Source organism: Oncorhynchus tshawytscha, linkage group LG05 (genome assembly GCF_018296145.1).
Source record: "Oncorhynchus tshawytscha isolate Ot180627B linkage group LG05, Otsh_v2.0, whole genome shotgun sequence".
Taxonomy (NCBI): domain Eukaryota; kingdom Metazoa; phylum Chordata; class Actinopteri; order Salmoniformes; family Salmonidae; genus Oncorhynchus; species Oncorhynchus tshawytscha.
This window is the reverse complement of record NC_056433.1, coordinates 36,960,722-36,984,084: the sequence shown is the minus strand read 5'-3', so window position 1 is coordinate 36,984,084 and position 23,363 is coordinate 36,960,722. Positions and strand designations below refer to the sequence as shown.

General features: G+C 43.3%; 1 protein-coding gene across 2 annotated transcripts in view; it reads right to left on the bottom strand.

The window, feature by feature from the left end:
• Positions 1 to 23,363, bottom strand: part of LOC112232943 (kelch-like protein 29) — a 361,010-nt gene that overhangs the window by 314,100 nt on the left and 23,547 nt on the right. The window lies entirely within an intron of this gene.

The window sequence follows — 23,363 nt, the reverse complement described above, 5'->3', positions numbered from 1 at the left end:
AATTACAGGCCTCATCTTTTTAAGTGGGAGAACTTGCACAATTGGTGGCTGACTAAATACTTTTTTGCCCCACTGTACGTACGTGTGTGTGTATATGAGCATGTGTATGTACTGTATGTACGCGTGTGGGCCAGGCATGGTCTGAGAATCTGGGGCTTTATTCATCTCAGGCAATTTATCTGAATCACAGACAGTAGACCAGTACTGCTTCAACACTCAACCCACACACACACACACACACAGGTTGTATACACACTGATCATAAACATTCATCATCTACGGTCATGTTGCTATGCATCATCTAAATAAGCTGTATTTGATTCATCTATGTATATCATTGAGAATTAGTCATTTTCTTTTATAATAATTACCTGATTGGTCAAGAGGTCAACAGCTGAAAATGAGAACTGACATTGATCAATTGACATTGATCAGTTTGTGATTACTGGCAGTGAATAAATTGATTATATATACACACACTGTATATATTAGGTATATCGCTCCCAGTAAAATTAGGTGCTGTGTAAGAACGTGTGGGTCATCATAGCGCCATCCATCAAAGTCCCCCCCTCCCCAAACATATGGAATACCCTCTAGCAGAGTGGAGCCCATGTACCAGAGAACAAGGAAAGATTTTCTTCTGTTGAAATCTCAACCTCTTTGTTCCTTCATTAAAAGTTTGGTTCATTAAATAATGAAAAGACTGATGCAATTCTAAAAAAGGCAGAGAACAGAGAAGAGTTGAACTCGTTGCCCAGAGCAAGTTAGTCCCGAAGACCTACATCAGACAGCCTCAATCTTTCAGGGGAAATTGGGTTTGGCCCTCATAGGCTGACCCTTAGCGTTCCTCTCGCACACACATTCGCAAATACACACGCTCGAGGTACAAGTTGCCCTTCACCACAGATCTAGAATCAGATTATCCAACCCCAATCTCTTGATCTGTTTGACTCGGTCATGGAATTTGGCACACTTGCTCAACGATGTGTCTAGTTAATCTGTAGGAGTATGGTTCTGCTTGGTCTATAGTGGTTCTGCTTGGTCTATAGTGGCGCTGCAAGCTCATTGGCATATAACGGCCATGTTGTCATGGAAAATATTGAGTTTAAAGACGGTGGTAGATGCTGGTGCAGATCGGCCAAGCTGTTCTGGAGGAGAGGACATTTAAAGTAGTCAACATCATAAGAAATTGTCCAAAATCCATCATAAGCATATGGCATGATCTGTTTGATTTTGAATTCTGATATTTGGCAAACGTGGTAAGAAGTTAGGCTGTTATAGTGACCGTGTTACTGCCACACCGGCAGTCACAAGACACTACCTCAGTCAAATTCCACATGACCGTTTAGTTACCAGACTTCTCCAAATCTGCGCGCTGATGGTCATTAGTAGCCTAACAAACTTGCTAGCGGCCAGGGGCTAATGTCTTGGCCGTGAATGTACTCAGCGCTCCATTGTCCCTCTAATTACTCTGATATCAATGCAAATGCAATCGAAAATCAACAAACACTTCACCAGAGCCCTGGCATTCAGAGTTTGAGTGGAATGGGATCACCTGTTGCGCAGCGAGAGCCAGCTTCTCATAGCTGCCTGATGCATGGAATGAAATGAGTTCCTGTTGCGCAACATTTCTATACGCTATGCATGTGCAGGAGAAAAGTTGCGATGGCCTCTATTTAAAAAAAAGGATGGTCCATCAGCTTTCTATAGGCTAGGCCTACTATATTTATTTATCAACACTCCTAATAAGCACATTGCTTCACTTTACAACCGGAGTAGCCTACCTGGCTGGCATGGAAATTAACCATGGGAAAAGTGCATACGGATGCTCTTTATCAGACAGGTGCATTATGGCCCATTCTAAATCAAAACTAATACCACACATATATTCTTAGGCTATATGTAAAGACCAGATAAAATTGAGAATAGTCTGATGGGTGAGAATAATATCAAGTGCTTGTCAAATTGTGAATGAGAGACTGATGAAGGGTGTACAGCTTGCTTTTTTTTTTTAAATCAGTTGCATCATGCAGCCTTAAAATGTATTCGAAATCAATTCATGTTGCCTAAGGTTTGTATCACAACTAAAGTTGCATAAATAACAATAAATTAAGCGTATAGGAGGACCGGTTTAAAATTATCACTTTGTTAACCACTCAACACAGAACAGTGTGAGCACTCCCTCGTTTTGGGAAAATATCCTTTCTATTTCATTCCGCCATGTCAATTGTGTTTTTCTTACTATAAAATAATACCACGGGAATTATAAGCTAATCTTGTCTGCTAAATGAACTAGTGTAGCCCATAGCTATATGGCATAGCCAGATCAGGGCCTTACATAATGATGACTCCAAATATGCTATTCTGTTCTTCGGAGGCAACATTTTCTCCATATCATTATGTTTCTTTCGACCGGTCTAAAATAAATAAATGGATGTATTATGATTGTGTAGGATAAATTACATGGATTATTCTACTTTTTAAAATGTAGATGTTCCAAAGGTCCGCATGAGCGGCTTGTAGGCTGTGTGGAAGCCGGAGATGCTAATCATGTTAATGTTAATTTTTAAAAAAAGGTAAATTACCGTGAGACCGGCAGTTACTGGCTGACAAAATGTCATGACCGCCACGGCCCTAGTAACAGAAGTACAGCAGTAGCTCATCCAAGGGCAATGTGTTCAATTTGTCCTGATGGTGGCGCTGTGGGGCCACCGCTTGAACCATGGCATGGCTGCTCGCAGCTATATTTATTAAAAATCGGCATAAAATAGCTGCCCTCGGCCTCCTTGACTCCTACATGTCGGTATCGGCCCTTAAAAAAACGATCGCTCGTTCTCTAGGCAGTAACTTGAATGTCCTCCCCTTCCTCCTCCCCATATTATTTATTTTAATTGTTTTATTTACCTTCATTCAACTTGGCAAGTCAGTTAAGAACAAATTTTTATTTTTAATGACTGCCTAGGAACAGTCATGTAGCAAGCCCTATATCAAACCATTGGCTTATCACTACAACAGCACACAAGATGCGTACACACACACACACACACACACACACACACACGAGAGACATGTGATACATTGCCATACAGGATTTACACCAGTGTTTTACCCAATAGGCTCAGAGTTTTCTGTTTCCATCTACACTGGCCGGCACCTGTGTCTCACTGGGCCATGGTGCCGTCAGACCTGCTCTCATTTGGGGCCAAAGCCAACCTGCTGGTACTTTTCAACTTACATTAACATAACAATTGCTAACTGAACTTTAACCTTCCCACAAAGCAACTTGGTCCAAATTGTATTTCACAGCTTACAAAAGCCTTTACAAACCACAAAGTAAGTCGATTAGGTCCTTGCGTGCTGACTTATGACTAAAATGTGAAGCTACAGACCTCCTTGTCCAAAGGCAGAAATGTAATCCTCCTAATAGTCTGGCCATCTTTATAAAGCATGCCACAGAGACTCTGAAAACTAACTTAATATGGAGCTTGTTTTGTCTGCGGATGAGAGGGGGAATTAGGTTATGGGGAGGACTTATGTAATGAAGGATGTGGATGGAGCTGAAGCCTCTCGCCATGTCCTTACAATGGTGTTTCATGTCTTGTCCTTATACACAATGTGACTCATCGTGATGACTCATCAGATGGAACCATAAAATGGACTACTGAGTGACTGCCAGAGTCATAAAACAAAGCTAATCACTGGTCACTCCAATTAGACCAAATCATAAAACAGTTTAAAGACCGGCTATCAAACTTGACCTCAATGTTGAGTGCTACTACTTTAGGTTGAACTAAATTAACTCTGAGGGTATTCATTTAAAAGGCCCAAATGCAGATGTTGTTGTCTCAATATCAAAATCATGTCTGGCTAACAATTTAGTACAATACAGTAATCATTTTACGTTAAAAAAAATTGTCAAAAAAGAAACAAAAGTGGCTTTTTGCAACAACAAAAAAACACAAAAAAACATTCTCATGCTAAATGTAGCTAGGACTCTCTGGGAGTGGTCTGAGTGGGGAGGGAAAAACAGAAACCTATTTGTTATTGGCAGAGAGGTTTGGAACTCTGTTATTGGTCTATTAAAACCTATACCGCCTGGTGATGTTACCAGGCAAGCAACAACTTCACCCATGCAAAATCTGCTGATTAGAAGGTCCTGTGTATATAGTTGCTGGTTGAAAATACTAAATCAGGAAATAATATGAAATACAGGAAAACTGAATTTTGACTGCACTGGTCCTTTAACCGTTTTAGAATACTTATATGGACTGGTAGCTACAGATCCCTACATGCCCCATATTCTAGTCCATAAGGTGGATCGACTGGATTCATGCGATCAACAATTTGTTGATCCAAATGGGAGTTGCTCCTCGACAGTAGGGGTTTCAGGGAGTCAACCTGTCTACATTCATAGCTAAAAAGGCACTAAAGCTAAAAATGGGTGAGGATTGTGTATGGATAGAATGGGAAATCCTACTATTCTATCAGTAATTCCAATAGAGCCACCTCAAATCTTTTCAAATGGTCTTTATAATCGATGAGTGATAATAAAATATCACTTTCAAGTTGTTAAATTCCTCAACATTAATCCAGCTGAAATGTTATAACAGTTCAATAGTCCAAGGAAAGACATGTCAGTGTAATTAATGTGATCAGTGCAGGGGACGTTCTGTAGAACCCATTTGCCCCCGACTCTGATCCAGACCACAGTGAACAGCCGTTAAACGCTCAGCTAGTTTTGATCTCAAATGAAATCTCCCCAAAGTGTCCATAATCATCTGGTAAAATAACATCTCACCTCAGCTAGGTTTCATATTGGCTGAATCTGTAATGGCACCATACAACATATAGGCCTAGTGCACAACTGTGGCCCAAAGTAGTGCACTACATACCAGGAATAGGGTGCCATTTAGGACTCATGCACAACTCCGTGAATATTATCATAATTCTAGGAGGATTACACCTCACAACGCTTCGCCGGCTGCTTAACAACCTCTGAACTTATTATTTCATAACAAAGAGCTGAGACAGAAAATTAAAGTGCTGATGTTTTTATACCGTTATGTATTTTGGACTGCTTTGTTTGAGCTGTTCTGTTCCTCCCCGCAGGCCAACATCACAGAATGATTAAAGATTCATTCGAACAATTTCCTTGCGCCTCACATCAAGGATTTGCAAGGCTAACACAGTGGGAAATGCTAGTTTGATCAAATCCGGGGGAATGTTCAAAATTCCCTCAAAGGAGATACAAATCTCAGATGCCGCGCCTCGTTGCCTTTTCTCGGAATCCTGTGCCTCTTGTTTTTTTTCCCCCTTCCAGTTTCTAAGTAGAACCAACCACCACTGTCCAGCCCACTGTCTAAAATGATTGACTCAAAATGGCCATTGTCAGAAACGGCATACAACGACATACAGCTGTACACATCTGAATATAAAATACCAACAGGCCAAATGCACACATGAATATAAATGAAGCCCTTCCAGAAGGCTGTGAAAAGATCATCCTAATTGAAGACGTGTCATCATCATCATCTCAGTCGCCGTCCAACACATCTTCTCTCTCCCTCCCTCCCCAAACAGGAGCGAGACAATGGCCCTTGTCGCAAGGTGAAAAAGAACCACTCGACCAAAATTCATCTTTAAAATCTGTTTACCAGCAAGCCAGAATAGCGGAGGGGGGAATTTGACTCGCAAATGCGACCTCCGGGTGTACATGTCAATGCCTCCCCATCTGATTGCTTTGGCATTCACGTCTGAATAGGATCTGGAGAGCAAGGCAAAACAGTGTGAGAGAGCAGCGCAGATGGTGCTCTGACCGACGTTAAAGTGACTGGAGAGAATTCAGTCACCAGACACGCCGTGGCTAATCAGAATGCGAGAGGACGTCGTTGTCGGTGTGTGTGTGTGTGTGTGGAGGGAGACAGGGACACAATTTTTTTCTTTTCTTGAATTAGTCTCTTGGAGTCATTTGGATGTAATCAGTAATTCAGCAAATCAATGAAAAATCATTTGAGGATAGGCTAAGTTTCTTGGGAACTGCGAATTACAAAACAGAACAGTTAGAGAACCAAATTTTGTTTTTTTCACCAAGATGTACAGTAAAAGTCTGGTCCGAGTTCCCATGACAAAAAGATCAAAAACAACCCAGCCCGGCGGCTGTGCTACCCACAACACTTTGCTTCTGTTCAGCCCCCAGAATCCTCCAAACCAAACACGTTGTCAGGGATACAGCTGGGCATTCACTTTCCACCATCAAAAGGAGCTTTGCTCGGATTGTCTTTGGAATCTGTGAGATACACCAAAAGACACAAGACTGGGGTTCACCAGAGAGATGGTGGGGGAAAATGGGGGAAATCCTCTGCCCTGGTCTCTTAGGCAAGGCTCGGCTGAAGCTAAACGGGATGAGGGCCAAACCAAGCAGAGCTGTACTGGGCTTGCAAAGAAAATATCAGAACAAGCACAGTACGGTGTGAGTCAAGCATGAGGTTGCTAACTTTCCTACAGGCAACACGCCTGGGAGGTGTGAAAGATAATATTAGGCCTACAGTACATGTGGGCATTAGGGCTGTATGAGGGCTGTATGATGAGAGCTTTTACATCTGAATACGGTACTCCATCATAACACATCTTGGGGGGGGGTGAGGTGGGGCTTGTCATTTTTTGGCCATGAAAGGAAAGCTTTTCTTTTGTGGGTAGGGAGAGGAAGTGCATGTGGAGGGCAGCAAGGCAGAGAGTCTGGAACAGCAGTGACCTGCAGAAAGCATCTTTACTTTAATGGCTTGTCCAGCTGCTCCACCTTGGCCTCATTATTCCTCTATGCCTATTGCGGGAAGGAGGGACAGAGGCCATTTTGACTCTACAACCAGAGCCAGGGCAGAAGCAGCAGCAAGTACACCTTGTCCCTCTGCACGGTTCATTAAACAAGGAGCAGGGGGAAGAACGAAGCCCTGACAGTTCCCCTGCCACCGCTGCCTTCGACAGGACAACGAGCCTCTTGTCCCTCGTCTATGCTTAGGCTAGGTTGTTTCAAGTGTCTGCCTGTGGCTATTTAAAAGGTATGTTCCTTCAGAACAAAAGGCAGTGTACACACACATCCGACAAACGTCCACAGGTTCGAGGTATACCATGGTAGAACAGGATAAATACCTGCACATTGTTAAGGCGCTCTAGTAGTTTATCAGCAACATTTTTGATTTTCTTTTTTTAAAGTCTGCACGGGTATTTTCTTACTCTTCCAGAAAGTGAAGTTTTGACAGTTCCTTGCCATTGGGTCTAAGACCCACAGCACTACTAACCCCTTGTCTACACTGAGACTAGGTTGTTGAAAATGGCCACCTGTAGCCAACGCTGAGAACAAAAACAGGGAAAACTGCAGACATACTGTATTGACAGTTAAGGGGGAGCTCTCATTGCTTGGCAACTCTTAAAATCTAAGATGGCAGGTTGTTGGCAACATTTTACAACATGACTTTCTTGCAAATCAAATGCATTTGGATGGCAAAAGTTAAGGTTACATTTTGAGACAACATCACTGAACAGGACTTTCCAAGCAACCATTTAAATGGCACATAGGGGGACAGAAACAACAGGCTGAAACTGCACCCTTCCCTTTGTTCCCACAAAAACAACCTTAGGTTCCATCTTAGGCTCAGTATTTGTCCAATTACAGCCTAAGGCTTAGAGACGCACCTGAGTTTTGTTTGACCACTTTAAAAGTACACACCAGGACATTATGATTCACACAGCAAGTCTCTCCAAACACTTGTGTGCTCTATTGAATCAAAACCAGTTCTGACGTAAGAGCATTGTAATTTATTTTTATTTTTTATGATTCTGATTCAAAGCCATGTGTCGCCCCATCACAAGAATAACGTTGTTTTTTTATGTTTCCATTTTAATTTAGCAAAGCCAAGCATACTAAGTAGGCTTATAGCCCAAAGTAACAAATAGGGGCCAATAGTAGATAGAGAGTAGAGGGACAGCATTATATCCAGGCCTGCTCCAACAAGTCGTTGCTGACCCAGTTCCAGTCAGTCAGAGTAGTGGATGAGATTAGCAAAGCAATTTAGTGAGATGACAGCCGTCAGGCAGGGCAGGCCGTTAGGCGCAGTGCCAGACCTGAGAGGGATAGCACAGTCTCTCTATCCTGTAATGGTTATTGATTTCTACTGCCAAAACAAGAGCCAGAAGTGGCTGCCACCGAATTGGTATAAGGAGAATAAGTTTTGAAATGCAAGAAGGAAAGAGATGTGAAGCAGGAGACAGACGTGGTGTGGATGAGATCTGGGGGTTTGGCCAGAACTGCGGGGTAGAAGGATATTCATTTGATTTTTGTTTACATCCCTGTTGTGAGAATTTCTCCTTTGCCAAGATAATCCAGCCATTTCACAGGTGCGGCATATCAAGAAGTTGATTAAACAGCATGCGCATTACCCAGGTGCACCTTGTACTGGGGAGAATAAAAGGCCACTCTAAAATGTGAAGTTTTAGGCCTCCCGTGTGGCGAAGTGGTCTAAGGAACTGCATGGCAGTGCTAGCTGTGCCACCAGAGACTCTGTGTTCGAGCACAGGCTCTGTCACAGCCGGCCGCGACCGGGAGGCCCATGGGGCACAATTGGCCTAGCGTCGCCCGGGTTAGGGAGGGTTTGGCTGGCAGGGATATCCATGTCTCATCGCGCACTAGCGACTCCTGTGGCGGGCCGGGCACAGTGCACGCTGACCAGGTCGCTAGGTGTACAGTGTTTCCTCCGACATATTGGTGCAGCTGGCTTCCGAGATGGATGCGCGCTGTGTTAAGAAGCAGTGCGGCTTGGTTGGGTTGTGTTTCGGAGGACACATGGCTCTCGACCGTCGCCTCTCCCGAGTCCGTGCGGGAGTTATAGCGATGAGTAACTACCAGCAATTGGATACCAGGAAATGGGGGATAAAAAGGGGGTTACATTTTTTATTTTTTATTGTGTAGTTGTCGTCACAGATGTCTCAAGTTTTGAGGGAGCGTGCAATTGATATGCTGACAGGAGACCTGTTGCCAGACACCAGACCTGTTGCCAGATAATGTACCGTTCATTTCTTTACCCTACGCCTCAAACTGAATTTTAAAGAATTTGGCAGTACATCCAACCAGTGTCAACCACAGACCACGTGTATGGCATCGTGTGGAAGAGCAGTTTTCTGATGTCAACGTTGGGAACAGAGTGCGTCATGGTGGCGGTGGGTATAAGCTATGGACAACGAACACAATTGCATTTTATCGATGGCTGTTTGAATGCACAGAAATACCGTGACGAGATTCTGAGGCCCATTGCGAGGCAATTTTTAAAAAAGGTAGAGAGACCAACAGACAGCGTTTATATACACTGCTCTAAAAAATAAAGGGAACACTTAAACACAATGTAACTCCAAGTCAATCACACTTCTGTGAAATCAAACTGTCCACTTAGGAAGCAACACTGATTGACAATCAATTTCACATGCTGTTGTGCAAATGGAATAGACAACAGGTGGAAATTATAGGCAATTAGCAAGACACCCCCAATAAAGGAGTGGTTCTGCAGGTGGTTACCAAAGACCACTTCTCAATTCTTATGCTTCCTGGCTGATGTTTTGGTCACTTGAATTCTGGCAGTGCTTTCACTCTAGTGGTAGCATGAGACGGAGTCTATAACCCACACAAGTGGCTCAGGTAGTGCAGCTCATCCAGGATGGCACATCAATGCGAGCTGTGGCAAGAAGGTTTGCTGTGTCTGTCAGCGTAGTGTCCAGAGCATGGAGGCGCTACCAGGAGACAGGCCAGTACATCAGGAGACGTGGAGGAGGCCGTAGGAGGGCAACAACCCAGCAGCAGGACTGCTACCTCCGCCTTTGTGCAAGGAGGAGCACTGCCAGAGCCCTGCAAAATGACCTCCAGCAGGCCACAAATGTGCATATGTCTGCTCAAACGGTCAGAAACAGACTCCATGAGGGTGGTATGAGGGCCCGACGTCCACAGGTGGGGGTTGTGCTTACAGCCCAACACCGTGCAGGACGTTTGGCATTTGCCAGAGAACACCAAGATTGGCAAATTCGCCACTGGCGCCCTGTGCTCTTCACAGATGAAAGCAGGTTCACACTGAGCACGTGACAGAGTCTGGAGACGCTGTGGAGAACGTTCTGCTGCCTGCAACATCCTCCAGCATGACCGGTTTGGCGGTGGGTCAGTCATGGTGTAGGGTGGCATTTCTTTGGGGGGCCGCACAGCCCTCCATGTGCTCACCAGAGGTAGCCTGACTGCCATTAGGTACCGAGATGAGATCCTCAGACCCCTTGTGAGACCATATGCTGGTGCAGTTGGCCCTGGGTTCCTCCTAATGCAAGACAATGCGAGACCTCATGTGGCTGGAGTGTGTCAGCAGTTCCTGCAAGAGGAAGGCATTGATGCTATGGACTGGCCCGCCCGTTACCCAGACCTGAATCCAATTGAACATATCTGGGACATCATGTCTCGCTCCATCCACCAACGCCACGTTGCACCACAGACTGTCCAGGAGTTGGAAGATGCTTTAGTCTAGGTCTGGGAGGAGATCCCTCAGGAGACCATCCGCCACCTCATCAGGAGCATGCCCAGGCGTTGTAGGGAGGTCATACAGGCATGTGGAGGCCACACACACTACTGAGCCCCATTTTGACTTGTTTTAAAGGACATTATATCAAAGTTGGATCAGCCTGTAGTGTGGTTTTCTACTTTAATTTTGAGTGTGACTCCAAATCCAGACCTCCATGGGTTGATAAATTTGATTTCCATTGATAATTTGTGTGATTTTGTTGTCAGCACATTCAACTATGTAAAGAAAAATGTAATAAGAATATTTCATTCAGATCTAGGATGTTTTATTTCAGTGTTCCCTTTATTTTTTTGAGCAGTGTATTTGTACAGTATATATTGACACGTTTTACAAATTACAGGCCTAAACTAGATGAGCTTGTTTTTAGATTGAAAATTCTAAGTTGGCGCCAATGGTTACTGGTGTTCTCCTCAACACACTCTCATCGGACTGTTGCCTGGCCCACATGCGACAACGTCAGTACACAGTAAATAATACATTATGTGCTTAAAATCAACGAAGTAACCAGGGGGTTACACATACAAACAGCTCATACATGAATTCAGTAATTCATTCATTTATTGATAAAGTCTAATACCACCCCACATACTCATTTTTTTGTTAGTTAGTTAACTTGTTTTGTTTGTTTTTATTTTCTTGAACGTCTCGTTTTCATTTTCCTCGTGGCATTGGGAGTGTGTGTGCACGCAAGTGACAGGGTGGGATAGTGCTGGACTGCGGCGTGCCATCTGGACATAATCCTCTCCTTAAAAACATGACAACCACCTTCAGTCTCAAATGAAATGGAACGGACCAGGGATGCAATGACAGATGTGCCGCAGCAATCAGAAAGCAAACAAGATTACGGGCAAAATCTCTTAAAAACATATTACAGTATGTCTGAGTTATAATAGGCCATGAATCGTAGGGCCAAATCTGATTTAAAGTGATTATAAGAGACGGCTTCGCTTCAATCATCATACCAGCCACACTGCACAGACAGGGCATGTATCACCCTGTTCAATCCCAGGATGCATTGCTCCAGAGGGTTAGGTCCTGATGGAACACCGCAGTCCAGCTGATTGCTGGTGTTCTGTTTGACCTGTCTGATGCCTTCTGACTTGATTTGATCAAATGTGATTGGAGTGATTGACACGACTGAAGGACAGCTGGTGATTTATGAAGCAGACACTCAAATGTTCACGTTCTGAACCACACACACACGTGAATGCTTATTATTATATATACTGTTAATGAAGAAATGTTAACAGTATTTGAATAGCACCGTCAACGCGACCCTTAAGTCTAACATAAAAGCCACCACAGCAAACATCATGAGAGGTTCTGGTATTTCCTGTTCTCGCCGTGTGATCCTTACTGTTTCCCTTTCATCCTCTTGAGAGTTGAAGGGTATCTGCCCATTTAAGTGTTGCTTTTTATAACGGTTGTCTGTCTTCCCTGGAAAGCTGAGTGCACCTGCTACCTGCCGATATCGGAGGGATAATCAAGGTCACATGAACTCTGTTCTGTTCTCTAGACTAGACTGTCACACACTGTTCTGTACATCCGACTGCTCACTGGTTTATAAATGGCTGCTGAAAATAATAACAATATAAAAGCTTCAATCTGAAACTTTACAAGCCATGTTTAAATTGTCCAGTTTACTACTACTACCACCCAACACTGTAGAATAGTCTCACTAGTTCATTGTAATGGTCTTGCAACAAAATATATAAAACTAAAGCTTTGCCTCAAATCGCGAGAACACAGGCAGCAATTTCTTAATTAACATTGTCCTACAAAACAACAGTCTATTCGTTTTGTGTTATGCCTTTAAAAATCAGCCTGCTGGAAAAACTCAAAAGCCTGCTGGAAAAACAAAACTAAAAAAACTTTACAAGCCACACTGCCATTCTTCAGTTTACTACTTGGAGAGAAAGAGAGACGGCCGGGCGAGCCGTTCAGACAGCGGTGTCCGTATATAAAATCTCCATCTCATGCCAGCAGTGGATGGGGTTAAAACTGACAGAGGATGTGTTGTGGTTGAATGCTTTGAAAACATGATGGTTAGGGGGGAAAAAAGTTGGGGCACAATTGCGTGAAATGTCATACTGTGGTAGGAATTCACCTCGCCAGGTCAACCTGCATCGGGGCATCCCTTTTCCCCCCCTAAAATTTTGTCTTGACATCTGTAAGGCACGTTTCCTGTCCATGAGTCAGTGTGTGGAACAGTTTAAATGCTTCTACACAGGCAGCACATGGACAGCCTGTGGATCCAGAAGAGAGATGACTGACTGAGGTGTTCCCTTTACTTCCCTACTGTATTAACATGACCAGATTCTCTTTTAGAAAAAACAAAGCTATTTATGTTTGGTTTGATTGATGGAATTGAAGATAATAGATCCCGTGGACAACCCATGGATCTAGAGAGGATTATGATTGTCTGCGTATCTATATCAATAGAATTGTTCGCTTGAATTTGTATTAATCCATTTCTTTCAAATAATCTCCTGGGATGTGAAGACCTAACCTTATCTGTTAGTTTTGTCAAAAGTCCATCAAAATAAGCATTTTATCTACAGGAAAGTCATACAGCCACTACGCAAAAAGCTAGAAAGCTACAGTAATGCCAGATATGTCCGTAGAAAATAATGTCTGAACTAGCTCTGGTTTGTGAAGAAGCGGCACAGTTATAATTCTCTTCACGCCTCCAGCAGACCAGAGCCCTAAACAACCAACCTCCCGGTCATCTGCCTCCCTTACTGCCTTAGTCACGCTGCTGAACATACCAGAAAACATCAAGACTTTCCTCTACATATGTAGGCTAGAGATATGTGCTCGGGGATGAGTTGGACACCGCAAGCAGGACATTAAAACCTATGTCAACATAAGGAGATACGCAAAAAATCCCTTTGACGCACCAACAATTATTTCATGTAACATTTTCGCTCAGTTGGCCAGTTGACCGTGAATGATAAAACAGAATATTTGAAACATTTTATTAAGAGGTCCGTCCCTCTGTTACGGGAATGCATTAGATCTGGAGGACATTGGGTAGTTACAGGAGAGAGAGATGTAATCAACATTTTAGCAGGACTGTTCAGAGCAGGGAAATCACTCTCCTACAGTACCAGCGGGTCTGCCCTGCACTGCTCAGAGACACAGTCAGAATAACACTGCCTCATTCAGAGGTAACATAACAATGAATGGCCAACCTGTTTGTCTGAGAATATACTTATATAAGATATGTATTCAGAGGCTAGTATTAGAATAACACCCCCCTCCCCAGGAGGAAATTCTTTCCACAGTCTGGTATTGTGATGCTGCTGCCTCGGTTTTCTATCTAGACTGGGGCTCGATATGACAAGCCTTGTCGTACAGCATATGACGTAAAGAAAAACCATATGCAATATCTACACTGATAGTAAAACTAACAATATCTGGGATTTACTGTAGGCTACTCGTGCACTCTAAGCATACACTGAAATATGAACCATATAGTGTCATCTTAATGCTTCTCCGTAGAGGCAGAAGCAAGATACTATTGTAGAAAATCCATACAGAATCAGGACGTGTGTCAGGATGCATATGGAGAAGATCATGTGTTGAGATTGGAGAATAAGTGAGCGGACATGACCGACGTACTATGGCCTTTGAAAGGCACGGATATCAGGGATGCAAAGCATGATGTGGATCCCCAACAGGTTGAATGGCAGCCAGGGGATATCTGAGGTGTGTGTACGTGTGTGTGTGTGTATGTGTACGTGTACGTGTGTGTAATGCTAGCTGTCAGCAAATGAAGGGAAAGCTAGTCCTCATGGGAGGCTCTCGGCAAATAACACTGGGACGACAGAGCCACCCTTTGTTACCGTATAGAGAGAAAGTCTATGGATGCATCAAATGACACCCTATTTCCTACATAGTACACTCATTTTGACCAGAGCTATAACCTATTCCCTATATCGTGCACTACTTTTGTCCAGAGCCCATAGCATTTGCAATAGTCAACGACACTATGGCTTTGCAGAACTCAACAGGCTATTTTTCTCTCTCTCGTAATTGTTCTTGAGGTGAATTAACAGCTACGTCAACATTACTTCTTGGGGTGGTTGGTGATTTAAATGCTCAATTAAGCTACTACAGTACTGATATACAACGCTTCGGGCACTTGGAAAAGGGCTAAATAAATCAAGTCCATTATCATCGATATACAGTAAGTTATACTCATACACAAAGCAGGCAATCACACCAGGTACTGCTCTGTTAGGCATACAGTATGTTGTTTGATCTCCTTCCCTCACAGCCACTTCATCTTGAGCCCCCACCGTTTTGGAGCCACAGAGGTCTGACAGCATATCCCCCTGCCCACCACTGCAACTGGACACAGAAACAGACAAAGGAATTGGTTTTATGTTCAACATGTCCCCTTAAGGCCAACTGGAGAAGAGGACACATTAGAGCAACAGTGGCAGGGGTAGTTATTCACTGAAACAATATCTGTGCCTGTAATGTTCTCAGAAGATCTGGGGACTTATTTTATTACCAGTATAAAGAACTATATGGTGTAATAGTGTATCAGAACAGCAATAACGCTACTTAAAATATGAAATTTGTCAAAATAGGTTGAGCACTTCATAATTCACTTCCTTCTATATAGTTTTTATGGAACTCTGTATGTGCATTGTAATAGCATGTTCCTTTCACTGGAGAAAGACACATACACACAGAGACAGAGACAGAGACAGAGACAGAGACAGAGACAGAGAGAGACAGAGAGAGACAGAGAGAGACAGAGAGAGACAGAGAGAGACAGAGAGAGACAGAGAGAGACAGAGAGAGAGAGCGAGAAAGACGAAGAAAAAGACAGAAAATGAGACAGACAAACAGAAAGAGAGAAAGACAGAAAGAAAGAAAACAGACCCTGACCAAATACAGACCACGAATTGGCAATAGAAAGACACACAAAAACACGACTACCCAAAGAGGAGCGTCTATGTGGTCACTGCACCACAGGGGAGGTAGAGAAAGATGCACTTTTCCTTCTACTGTGAGAAAAGCTCACAAATAAGATCACGTTTCTTCAAGAAAATATCTCAATCAATTCCCAACTTCTGTGCATTTACTAATGACACGAGCAGGGAATTATTCTGGGTGAGGGAGAAACCACTAATATTACTTCCAGATATAAAGAGACATACACTCAGCAAAACAAAAACGTCCTGCCACAGTCAACTGCGTTTTTTTTTCAAACTTATCATGTGTAAATATTTGTATGAACATAAAGATTCAACAACTGAGATGAACTGAAAAAGATCCACAGACGTGTGACTAACAGAAATGTAATGTGTCCCTGAACAAAGGGGGATGGTCAAAATCAAAAGTAAGTCAGTGTCTGGTGTGGCCACCAGCTGCATTAAGTACTGCAGTGTATCTCCTTCTCGTGGACGGCACCAGATTTGCCAGTTCTTATTGTGAGATGTTACCCCACTCTTCCACCAAGGCACCTGCAAGTTCCCGGACATTTCTGGGGGGGGAAATGGCCCTAGCCCTCACCCTCCGATCCAACAGGTCCCAGACGTGCTCAATGGGATTGAGATCCGGGCTCTTCACTGGCCATGGCAGAACACTGTCATTCCTGCAAATCACACACAGAACGAGCAGTATGGCTGTTGGCATTGTCATGCTGGAGGGTCATGTCAGGATGAGCCTGCAGGAAGGGTACCACACGAGGGAGGAGGATGTCTTCCCTGTAACGCACAGCGTTGAGATTGCCTGCAATGACAACAAGCTCAGTCCGATGGTGCTGTGACACACCGCCCCAGACCATGAAGGACCCTCCACCTCTAAATCGATCCCACTCCAGAGTACAGGCCCCGGTGTAATGCTCATTCCTTCGACGATGAACACAAATCCGACCATCACCCCTGGTGAGACAAAACCCCGACTCGTCAGTGAAGAGCACTTTTTTCCCAGTCCTGTCTGGTCCAGCAACGGTGGGTTTGTTCCCATAAGCGACGTTGTTGCCGGTGATGTCTGGTGAGAACCTGCCTTACAACAGGCCAACAAGCCTTCAGTCCAGCCTCTCTCAGCCTATTGCGGACAGTCTGAGCACTGATGGAGGGATTGTGAGTTCCTGGTGTAACTCGTGCAGTTGTTGTTGCCATCCTGTACCCGTCCTGCAGGTGTGATGTTCGGATGTACCGATCTTGTGCAGGTGTTGTTACACGTGGTCTGCCACTGCGAGGACGATCAGCTGTCCGTCCTGTCTCACTGTAGCGCTGTCTTATGTGTCTCACAGTACAGACATTGCAATTTATTGCCCTGGCCACATCTGCAGTCCTCATGCCTCCTTGCAGCATGCCTAAGGCATGTTCACGCAGATGAGCAGGAACCCTGGGTCTCTCTCTTTTGGTGTTTTTCCCAGAGTCAGTAGAAAGGCCTCTTTGGTGTCATAGATTTTCATAACTTAGCTTAATTGCCTACCGTCTGTAAGCTGTTAGTGTCTTAACGACCGTTCCACAGGTGCATGTTCATTAATTGTTTATGGTTCATTGAACAAGCATGGGAAACAGTGTTTAAACCCTTTATAGTGAAGATCTGTGAAGTTAAGTTATTTGGATTTTTACGAATTATCTTTGAAAAAACAGGGTCCTGAAAAAGGGATGTTTATTTTTTTGCTGAGTTTATATACAGGAGTCATTGTCTATTTGGAAGACCCATCTGCGACCAACTTCCTGACTGATATTTTGAGATGTTGCTTCAATATATCCACAATTTTATTCCCTCGTGATGCCATCTATTTTGTGAAGTGCACCAGTCCCTCCTGCAGCAAAGCACCCCCACAACATGATGCTGCAACCCCCGTTATTCACGGTTGGGATGGAGTTCTTCGGCTTGCAAGCCTGCTCCTTTTTCCTCCAAACATATCACTGGTCATTATGGCCAAACAGTTCTATTTTTGTTTCATCAGACCAGAGAACATTTCTCTAAAAAGTACAAGCTTTGTCCCCATGTGTAGTTGCAAACCGTTGTCTGGCTTTATGGCGGTTTTGGAGCAGTGGCTTCTTCCTTGCTGAGCAGCATTTCAGGTTATGTCGACATAGGACTTGTTTTACTGTGGATATAGATACTTTTGTACCCGTTTCCTCCAGCATCATCACAAGGTCATTTTCTGCTGTTCTGGGATTGATTTGCACTTTTTGCACCAAAGTACACTAATCTCTAGGAGACAGAACACGTCTCCTTCCTGAGTGGTATGACGGCTGCATGGTCCCATGGTGTTTATACTTGCGCACTATTGTTTCTACAGACGAACATGGTACCGTCAGGCATTTGGAAATTGCTCCCAAGGATGAACCAGACTTGTGGAGGTCTTGGCTGATTTATTTTGATTTTCCCATGATGTCAAGCAAATAGGCACTGAGTTTGAAGGTAGGCCTTGAAATACAGCCACACCTCCAATTGACTCAAATGATGTCAATTAGCCTAACAGAAGCTTCTAAAGCCATTACATCATTTTCGGGAATTTTCCAAGTTTTTTAAAGACACAGTCAACTTAGTGTATGTAAATTTCTGACCCACTAGAATTGTGATACAGTGAATTATAAGTGAAATATTCTGCCTGTAAACAACTGTTGGAAAAATGACTTGTGTCATGCAAAGTCGATGTCCTAACCGACTTGCCAAAACTACAGTTTGTTGACAAGACATTTGTGGAGTGTTTGAAAAACGAGTTTTAATGACTCCAACCTAAGTGTATGTAAACTTCCGACTTCAACTGTATACAGTACCAGTCAAAAGTTTGGACACCTTCTCATTCCAGGGTTCTTTATTTTGACTATTTTCTACATTGTAGAATAATATTGAAGATATCAAAACTATGAAAGAACGCATATGGAACCATGTAGTAACCACAAAAGTGTTAAAACAAATATTTGATATTCTTCAAAGTAGCCACAATTTGCCTTGATGAGAGATTTGTCCACTCTTGGCATTCTCTCAACCAGCTTCATGAGGTAGTCCTCTGTAATTCATTTCAACTATCAGGTGTTAAAAGTTAGTTTTGCAGTCACAAAAAGTGCTATGATGAAACTGGCTCTCATGAGGACAGCCACAGTAAAGGAAGACCCAGAGTTTCCTCTTCTGCAGATTCTCAATTAACTGCACCTCAGATTGCAGCCCAAATAAATGCTTCAGAGTTCAAGTAACAGCCACGTCAACATCAACTGTTCAGAGGAGACTGCGTGAATCAGGCCTTCATGGTTGAATTGCTGCAATTGCAGATTTTTAGTTCCAACTGCTGTGTCTTTGTGAGACTCAGAGTAGGTACACGGATGATCTCCGCGTGTGTGGATCTCACCGTGAAGCTTAGAAGAGGAGGTGTGATGGTGTGTGTGTGCTTACCTGGTGAAATGGTCAGCGATTTAGTTTGAATTCAAGGCACACTTAACCAGCATGGCATTGTGCAGCGATACGCCATCCCATCTGGTTAGCACTTAATGGGACTATCATTTGTTTTTCAACTGGACAATGACCCAACACACTTACAGGCTGTGTAAAGGCTATTTGACCAAGTAGGAGAGTGATGGAGTGCTGCATCAGATGACCTGGCCTCACAATCACCCAACCTCAAACCAATTGAGATGGTTTGGGATGAGATGGAAAAGCATTCCAGGTGAAGCTGGTTGAATGCAAAGAGTGTGCAAAGCTATCAAGGCAAAGGGTGGCTACTTTGAAGAATTTAAAATATATTTTGATTTGTTTAACACTTTTTTGGTTACTTGTCATGACTTCTGCCGAAGTCGTTGCCTCTCCTTGTTCGGGCGGTGCTCGGCGTTCGACGTCACCGGTCTTCTAGCCATCATTGATCCTTTTTTCATTTTCCATTGGTTTTGTCTTGTCTTCCCACACACCTGTTGTCAATCCCATTCATTACCTGTTGTGTATTTAACCCTCTGTTTCCCCTCATGTCTTTGTCAGAGATTGTTATTGTCAGTGTAGTGTGATTGTTTGTATAGGTGCGCGTCGGGTCCTCGTACCCATGTTTTGTGTTTATGTACATAGAGTGTTATGGAGCATACTCCATGGACTTTATTAAAAGACTCCATTTTACACTCCATTTGACTCTCCTGCGCCTGACTTCCCTGCCACCTATTACACCTATGCATGACATTACTACATGATTCCATGTGTTATTTCATAGTTTTGATGTCTTCACTATTATTCTACAATGTGGAAAATAGTAAAACATTAAGAAAAACGCTTTAATGAGTAGGTGTGTCCAAACTTTTGACCGTATACTGTGTGTGTGTATGTATTTCTATCTATATATCTAAATGCCATAGCCCGAGGGACATCCCATGACCATTAATTCCCTGAAGCATTTACATTGTATATACAGTGCCTTCGGAAAGTATTCAGGCCCCTCGACTTTTTTCACATTTTGTTACGTTACAACATTCTAAAATTGATTAAATAAAACTCCTTAGCAATCTACACACAATACTCCATAATGACAAAGTGAAAACTGTTTTTTATACATTTTTGCAAATGTATAAAAAATAAACAGATATACCTTATTTAGATAAGTGTTATGAGACTGTTATGAGCTCAGGTGCATTCTGTTTCCATGGATCATCCTTGAAATGTTTCTACAAATTGGAGTCCACCTATGGGAAATTAAATTTGATTGGACATGATTTGGAAAGGCACACACCTGTCTATATAAGGTCCCACAGTTGACAATGCATGTCAGAGCAAAAACCAAGCCATGAGGTCGAAGGAATTAGCCGTAGAGCTCCGAGACAGGATTGTGTTGAGGCACAGATCTGGGGAAGTGTACCAAAAAATATCTGCAGCATTGAAGGTCCCCATGAAGTGGCCTCAATCATTCTTAAATGGAATAAGTTTGGAACCACCAAAACCCTTTCTAAAACCCTTTTCCGCCCGGCCAAACTGAGCAATCGGGACAAGACCCTCTGGCGTTCTTCTGTGGAGATAGAAGAACCTTCCAGAAGGACAACCATCTCTGCAGCACTTCACCAATCAGGCCTTTATGGTAAAGTGACCAGATGGAAGCCACTCCTCAGTTAAAATGACATGACAGCCTGCTTGGAGTTTGCCGAAAGGCACCTGAAGGACTCGCAGACAATGAGAAACAAGATTCTCTTGTCTGATGAAACCAAGCGTCACGTCTGGAGGAAACCTGGCACCATCCCTACTGTGAAGCATGGTGGTGGCAGAATCATGCTGTGGAGATGTTTTACAGCGGCAGGGAGACTAGTCAGGATTGAGGCAAAGATGAACGGAACAAAGTACAAAATAGTTCCTTGATTAAAACCTTCTCCAGAGCACTCAGGACCTCAGACTGGTGTGAAGGTTCACCTTCCAAAAGGACAACGACCATAAGCACACAGCCAAGACAATGCAGGAATGGCTTTTGGACAAGTCTCTGAATGTCCTTGAGTGGCCCCGCCAGAGCCCAGACTTGGAAAGACATAAAAATAGCTGTGCAGCAACGCTCCCCATCCAACCTGACTGAGCTTGAGAAGAATGGGAAAAACTCCCCAAATACAGGTGTTCCAAGCTTGTAGCGTCATACCCAAGAAGACCCGCGGCTGTAATTGCTGCCAAAGGAGCTTCAACAAAGTACTGCGTAAACGGTTGATTAAAAAAATAGAGATAAATCAGCAAAAAATCTCAAAACTTGTTTTTGCTTTGTTATTATGGAGAATGTGTGTAGATTGATGAGGAATTTAGAATAAGGCTGTAACCTAACAAAATGTGGAAAACGTAAAGGAGTAACTTACAAGTGATACATAGTGTAACTATCATCATGTACATTTGGTTGTTTGTTTATTAGCCATGTACTATTAGTTATTACTCCTGAAATTAAGTGTATTTCATTACCCTCATTGCATTGTACTGTCATCAAGGCAATGGGTGGCTACTTTGAAGAATCTAAAATGTTAAATATATTTTGATTTGTTTACTACATTATTCCATATGTGCTATTTCATAGTTTTGATGTCTTCACTATTATTATACCATGTAGAAAATAACAAAAAATAAAGAAAATGAATGAATAGGGGAGTCCAAACTTTTGGCTGGAACTGTCAATAAAGCCCTTTGAATTGAATTGAAAGAGACAGACAGAGAGAGAGAGACTATAGGGATCCTCTCAGCAATAGCTCGTAACACTCCACAGCTAGATAAACTCACACATACAGGTGTCAAGTGGATTGAAGTTTCTCTGTTTCAGGTTTTCCCTGCCTTATATCACCCACCGCTATGATACTCATTCTCTCACCGAAACCACCTACTGAAGTGTACTTTAGAAGAAAAGAAAACACAGCAGGCAACGTTGTAATGCAAAACGTATAGAGTAATAATTCTGGCTAGTGTTGGAGATGGGAGTTTATGCTAAACCATGGTCCCTAATGGATGGTGAACAGGCTGACGCTGATTGTTTGTGCGCGTGCATCAGTAGCTCCTTCACAGATATTAGGCTCAATGGCCCGGGTGAGATGTCATGTTGTGACCCGTGTGGTGCAGCATGGGGGGTGTTGGGGATTGTGTGTTGTCATGTGACCCCTGCTGTGTGTTCCATCCCCAGGGGTCTCCACTCTCCACCCGACCCCCTACTGGGCGCAATGTCTTAATCACTCGGCTGAGAGACGATGCTTCAATGTTAATGTCTGCGTGTTGCAGTCTGTATACAGTGTGTGAGTGCGAGCTCAGGCTTCAAATTAGTGGAATGTATACACTTTATGACAATGGATGTGCAGTCAGGGACAGAGGCAGTTTTATTACTAATGACCAAGGGCTGGTAGAAAACATGACCTTGCAGTTATATGCACATACCATATCACACATGCACTGCCTGGTTTCCATGTTAGAGGTCATATCATTGCAATCATTATATTTTCTGCTTAGCAGACACCTTTACAACAGACAACCCTCGTGATTTTCTGTCTATACAGCTAAGTACCGCACTAAGCTGAATCAAGCTAAACACACTTCAAAAAGGTACAGCAGGCATTTTGAACTTCTTCAGCAGGTGAAGGAAGCCTACCCCAGTGGCCCTAGCTAACCGGAGTATGCAGAAACCAGCGGCCCTAGCTAACCGGAGTATGCCGAAACCAGCGGCCCTAGCTAACCGGATTATGCAGAAAGCAGCGGCCCTAGCTAACCGGAGTATGCAGAAACCAGCGGCCCTGACTTGGTTTAGTTTAATTTAATGTAGCTACCTGTATCTCCAATTTTACTTTCCATCTCAAAAGACAAACATTACTGCATTTGATTTGGTTTTGTTAATCTTCAACACATTTACTTCTATTTGCAGTATTTCAGACTAAATATATACTGAGATGTTTACAGTCAAAGGAGCATCACAAAGTCAAACATTAACTGTATTTGGTTTAATATATTTCTACTTGACAATGTTATATTTGGAGTCACCCATCTCGGATCTACAGCTGCTATCTCTGTAGTTGTTTCTTTTTTTAACCCAGCGACGACCGGAAATCAGGCAACCAGTTCTGCACCTGACAGGTTCAGCCCTCTCAGTGAGAAGGTTGTGGGGTTGGGAGATGGACCCCAGCACACATACTGAATAGTGTTAAAATCGGGGGTGCACTGACCCAAGCACACAGCCGAGTGACACCTGGTAAAAAAAGGGTTAAATAAAATTAAAATAATCACACACACCCTCCTCCCAATCCCCCTTCACCCCACCCCGCTATGTCCCTCGAGGGACCAGCATGGATCAAAGCCGTGTGTGTC